The following is a 6,387-nucleotide window of genomic DNA, read 5'->3' on the forward strand; positions in this document are numbered from 1 at the left end:
CCTTGATCCACCACCTGTTTGCTGTATGACTTCGGTTGCCTCATCTGTAAAATGGGGATTCAATACCTGTTCTCCCTCCTACTTAGACTGGGAGTCTGATGTGGGACAGGGCTGTGTTCGACCTGATTAACTTAAATACTACTACTACTACTACTACTACTACTACTAATAATAATAATAATAATAATGGCATTTGTTGAGGGCTTACTATGTGCAAAGCACTGTTCTAAGCGCTGGGGGGGATTAAAGGTGATCAGGTGGTCCCACGTGGAGCTCACAGTCTTAATCCCCATTTTACAGATGAGGTAACTGAGGCCCAGAGAAGTGAAGTGACTTGCCCAAAGTCACATAGCAGACAAGAAGAGGAGCCGGGATTAGAAACCATGACCTCTGACTCCCAAGCCCAGGCTGTTTCCATTAAGCCACACCGCTTCTCTGTATCTACCCCAGAGCTCAGAACAGTGCTTGGCACACTGTAAGTGACAATAAATACCCTGATTCAGAGAACCTAGGTCCTCTGAATCCCAGATCTGTGTTCTGTCCACTAGGTTAACATGTCTTCCCCTTGTTAGTAATACTGTTACTAGAGAGTATTAAGCACTTTCTGTTTGCCAAGGACAGTGCTAAGATCTGGGGTAGATTGTCTTGTCTTATGCTGCTGAGTCGTCTTCAACTCAGAGCAACGCCATGGACATATCTCTTCGAGAATGTCCCACCTCCATCTGCAATTGTTCTGGTAGTGTAGCCATAAAGTTTTCTAGGTAAAAATACAGAAGTGGTTTACCATTGCCTCCCTCCATGCAGTAAACGTGAGTTTTCGCCCGTGATTCTCTCCAATGCCGCCTATGCCCAGCAAAGGTGTTTTGACTTGTAGCAGATTGCTGTCCACTCGCTAGCTACTGGCCAAGCTAGGAATGGAATGAATATGCGTCCTGCAGTTGAAGCTGGTAGGATACTGGGAACTCTCCAGGCGTGACCCTGAGATGGGACTAGGGTAGATACGGGACAATAAATGAGGCTAATTTCCTGGCCCAGCCAGCGTTCACAGTCTGAAAGCTAGGAGGGACAAATTCTACCGTGGGCCTCATAAACCACTTTTACCAATACATTCAAGGATCGCAAGGATATATGGTCTCCTTATTATGGCCCTGTTCCAGGCCAAGCAGAGGAGACCCGTTCATTTTCACCCCCTCTTAATCACTAGAAGCAGTGTGGCCTAGTCTACAGAGCTCTGGCCTGGGAGTCAGAAGGACCTGGGTTCTAATCCTGGCTCTGCCACTTGTCCGCTGTGTGACCTTAGGCAAATCACTTCACTTCTCCGCGCCTCAGTTCCCTCATCTGTAAAACGAAGATTAAGAATGTGAGCCCCATATGGGATGGAGACTGTGTCTAACCTTGTACTCATTCATTCAATCATATTTATTGAGCGCTTATTGTGTGCTAACCGCTTGGGAATTACAAGTTGGCAACTTATAGAGACTGTCCCTACCCGACAACGGGCTCACAGCCTAGAAGGGGGAGACAGACAACAAAACAAAACATGTAGACAGGTGTCAAAACAGTCTGAATAAATAGAATTATAGCTATATGCATATCACTGACAAAATAGAGTAGTAAATATGTACAAGTAAAATAAATATAGTAATAATTATGTACAATTATATACAAGTGCTGTGGGGAGGGGAAGGAGGTAGGGCAAATTGAGGGGCGGCGTGGGGGATCATAATTTTAGGAGTATGTCTCATAGTCCGAATACCCATTTTACTGTTGAGGATACAGAGGCACAGAAAAGTTAAGTGATTTGCCCAAGGTCACACGTCAGGCAAGTGGCATAACAAGCTGTGATCTTTCTACTGGCCCATGTGGCTTCTCATGGGTAAATAGGTCATGGTCTTACATTGGGAAAGTAAGTGGGACCAGACCAACGTCCGATATTCTGGGGGCTTCTTGGATATGGGCTTTGAGTCTCCTGGATCTCACCTGTATTTTGGAGGAGTGTGGCCTAGTGGAAAGAGTCCAGGCCTGGGAGTCATCAAAGAACCCAGGTTCTAATCATAACTGTAACACTTGTTTCCTGTGTGACCTTGGGAAAATCACTTAAATTATCTGTGTCTGTTACCTCATCTATAAAAAGGAGATTAACTCTGTGAGACCCATTTGGGACATGAACTGTGTCCAATCTAACCTGATTGTCCTGTATCTACCCCATGCTTAGTACAGCGTCTGGCACATTTTAAGCACTTAATAAATACCATTAAAGAAATTCTCATCTCTCCACCCTGTTCCCACTCGCTTCTGCATCCCTTAAACACTTGTGCCCTCATCCCTTAAGAACTTTGATACCTACCTATACCAACAACAAAACACTTAATTACATATTTTTATATGCTATTGCTTCCACTAATTAATTCATTTAATGACTGCCTCCCATGCTAAATTGTAGACCCCTTAAGGGCAGAATCATGTCTACTAATTCTGTTGTATCCTCTCAAATGCTTAGTACTGTGCTCTACACCCAGTAAACTCTCAATAAATAGCGTTGATTGATCAATTGATTGGATTTCCACACTAGTCTAGCCTGTAAACTTGTTGTGGACAGGGAGCAAGTATACCACCTCTGTAGCATTGTATTCTCCCCAGTGCTTAATACAGTGCTCTCCACACAGTAAGCAGTAAGAAACACTTAGTACGGTGCTCTGCACACAGTAAACACTCAATAAATACGATTGGATGAATAAACACCATTGATTGATTGGAAAGGTAAATTGTCAGTAAATTTTGGCAACAGAGGTGAAGAGAAAACTGTCTTCTCTAGATAGGCAAGAAGGTTTCACTCACTCTTAGGAGGTGCAATTTCCTGATATGTGATGAATGAGAAAGTTCAGAAAATTATTTTTTTTGTATTTCCACTTTTATGGAAAAACTCAACTCTGAACATTTGATAACCATCATTTCCACTTGCATTGGAATGTTGAGAAACCCAACTAGAACACGGAAAGTCAAGTCTTGACTGAGAAGGTAGATTCTGAAGCAAACATTCATGACAGAAATCGTTTTATATTTACACTGTGCAATGGAATGATAAAGGTGTTAAAGGAAGCATGTGCAAAGTTTATTTACACAATCATTATTCTGGTTTGAAAATGGGAGATCCATAAATGGAGTTTGTGAATATAATCAGAACTGGTGTACAGAAAAGTTTTTCTGCAGACTACTGGAAAGAGCATGGCTCGGAGAATGAGAACACCTGGTTTCTATAGCTCTATCTCTGCCTGCTGCGTTTATGCCGTAGGTGGTGAAAATCAAATTTCTTCAAAATCGGCAAAGCTCAAGCCAGTTGAGAGGCTAAATCAGAGGAACTCTAAGCCTCATAAAGAACACAGAGATGGCACAGTAATTATTCCCACCCAAATAATAATAATGATGGTATTTGTTAAGTGCTTACTATGTGCCAAGCATTGTTCTAATTGTTGGGGGAGGTACAAGGTAATCAGGTTGTCCCACATGGGGCTCACAGTCTTAATCCCCATTTTACAGATGAGATAACTGAGGCACAGAGAAATTAAGTGATCTGCCTAAAATCACACAGCTGATAAGTGGCGGAGCCAGGATTAGAACCCATGACCTCTGACTCCCAAGCCCAGGATATTTCCACTAAATTACGCTCCTTCTCAATGATAATGATGATGATAGTTGTTAAGTGCTTACTATTTGCCAAGCATTGTTCTAGGCGTTGGGGTAGATCCAAGGTAATCAAGTTTCCCCAGATGGGGCTCACAGTCTTAATCCCCATTTTACAGATGAGTTAACTGAGGCACAGAGAAGTGAAGTGACTTGACCAAAGTCACACAGCAGACAAGTGGTGGAACCAGGATTAGAACCCATGTCCCCTGACTCACTAGCACGTGCTCTCACCACGAAGGCACACTGCCTCTTTTATGGTATTCTTTAAGCACTGACTACATATCTAGCACCATTCTAAGGTCTGGCATAGGTACAAATTAATTACGACGAACACAGTCTCTGCCCAACATGGGGCTTACAATCTAAATAGGAGGGAGAACAGGTATTTCATCTCCATTTTACAGTTGAGGAAACAGGAATAGGAAAGTAACATGACTTGCCCAAGGTCACCCAGCAGACAAGTGGCAGAGCAGGGAGAGAACCCAGGTCTGTGATCTTTCCACTAGGACAAGCTGCTGAAGTGGAAAGCATATTACCTGGAAAAATTATCAGAAGAATGAACCCAATTTATCTCTGATGAACTTTAAAACTCTACAAAAGCCCTAATATTTTCCCTCTTAGGAATTGAGACGTAGAGATGACTACATCAAGTTTCGCTTAGTAGCACTTGATCTAAATACGAATGAATGAATGAATGAATGATCCACCCAGGGGAACCCGAATTTCATGAATTCTTCTCTTTCACCTACCCAACAGTAAATACTAATTAGGGCTTAGGGCTTAGGATGCATTGAAACTTTCTTCAGGTGCCTGAGGGAGCTATTATGTGGATAAGCTCTTCTACTTTCTAGCCCCAATGATATAAATCCCGTCTTTCTTAATCACTCCCCCAGTGCCTCATCTGTAGCCTCTCATAGTTTATTTGTCATTATCAAGTCAATTCCTCTTTAGATTAAGTTGAAATGACAATTAAATGATTATCTGTCCCTGGATGGGATTTCTCATTTTAAAGGAACTGCTTCAGCTTTGTGGCGTTACTCAGAATCAACTCCTATGTCAGAAAAAAACCAATATCCCCTTTCCATCCTACCTATCTGATTAAATTGGATTAAGTTGAAATGACAGGTAATGATTATCTATCCCTGGGCAGGCTTTCTCATTTCAAAGGAACTGCTTTAACTTTATGGCATTACTCAGAATCAAGTCTGATGTTAGAAATAAACCAAATTCCCCTTTCCATCCTGACTCTCTGTATTGTGGCAGCCATTTTGTTCAATAAGATTGGCCTTAAATTCAGGGGTGCGGATCTCTGTGGGATGTGTCACTATGGAAACTGACGCTCTGTGATCATTTCTCAATCGATCAATCAATTGTACTTATTGAGCGCTGTCACCCGTCGTCCGGGGACGAGTTCGTTCAGTGATCGGCGAGGCGAGAGAAAGAGAGAGAGGCCGGGGACGGAAAGCCTGAGTTTTATATAAAATTTATTCCGCGAGGTGAATTGAATTTATGTAATTGTTTAGGCGCAATGGCGTAAATTCCTTTAGGGAGGAATATAATCAATTAGCAATATTAGAGCTTCCCTACACGGGAGGAACACAATCATCCGTTAATCGCGCGTGGGTGAGGCGGCTAGCTCTCACCCATGTGCACTTCCCACTCGGGAAGAATCCACTTACTTTCCCACATGGGAAGAATTCATTCCATTCCCCGCCCACGTGGTGGGCGGCTAGCTCTCCCAATGTGCTCTCCCTACATGGGAGGAATCCACTCATGATTCCCATCAGCAGCGGGGTACCTGGGTCCCACCCACGAGACACTCACCCGTCCCGCGGCCCTTGCCTCAGTGCGTTGGTTCTGGTTGTAAAGCGGGCATCTGGCCTTCTGGGCAGAGAGAGACACGTGGACTGCTGCTGCTGCTGCAGCGGCTGCTCCTGCTGCTGCAGCGGCTGCTCCTGCTGCTGCGTGTCCTGGTGTTCTGACCCCGAAGGTCAGAGGCGACAGGTATTTATTGCCCTCTCCCCTCCTCCATACCTAATTAGATTGGCACGGGGGCGAGGGACACCTTCTGTATTCCCGACTTGGGCTGTCAATCTAGCAGATTTGGTCGTGGGGGCGGTATTCCACCCTCACTCCCGAGTTACGCCTGCTGGCTCAGGTGGTCACGAGATAGCCTTTGACCTTGAGATGGCCGGTACCCAAAGGTCACCTCGGGAAAAGCGCTTACTGTGTGCATGGCACTTGACTACGCACTTTGGAGAGGACAGTATCGCAGAGTTGGTAGACGGGTTCCCAGTGCACAAGGAGCTTCCAGTCTACAGGTTTCTCCTCTAGAAAGCAGGATGGGGCAATGCAAACATGAAAGGAGAATTAGCTGGAGATGGAAAGTTTTCTCCAACTAATAGGACTGCAATTCCTAAGTAAAGAGAAGCTGAAGATTGCCTCCAAGAACAGCAAATGCAGGGTCAATTGATCAATGGTATTTATTGAGTGCTTACTATGTGCCGAGCATTGTACTAAGCACTTGGGAGAGTACAACAGCGTAGGTAGACACGTTCCCTGCATGCAATGAGCATACAATCTATAGGGGGAGACAGGCATTAATCAATCAATTGATGGTATTTATTTAGCGCTTACTGGGTAATAGCCCTGTACTAAGAACTTGGGAGACATGCTACCTGCTCACAGTAAGCTTATGGTCTT

Source organism: Tachyglossus aculeatus, unplaced genomic scaffold, assembly GCF_015852505.1.
Source record: "Tachyglossus aculeatus isolate mTacAcu1 unplaced genomic scaffold, mTacAcu1.pri scaffold_105_arrow_ctg1, whole genome shotgun sequence".
Lineage (NCBI taxonomy): Eukaryota > Metazoa > Chordata > Mammalia > Monotremata > Tachyglossidae > Tachyglossus > Tachyglossus aculeatus.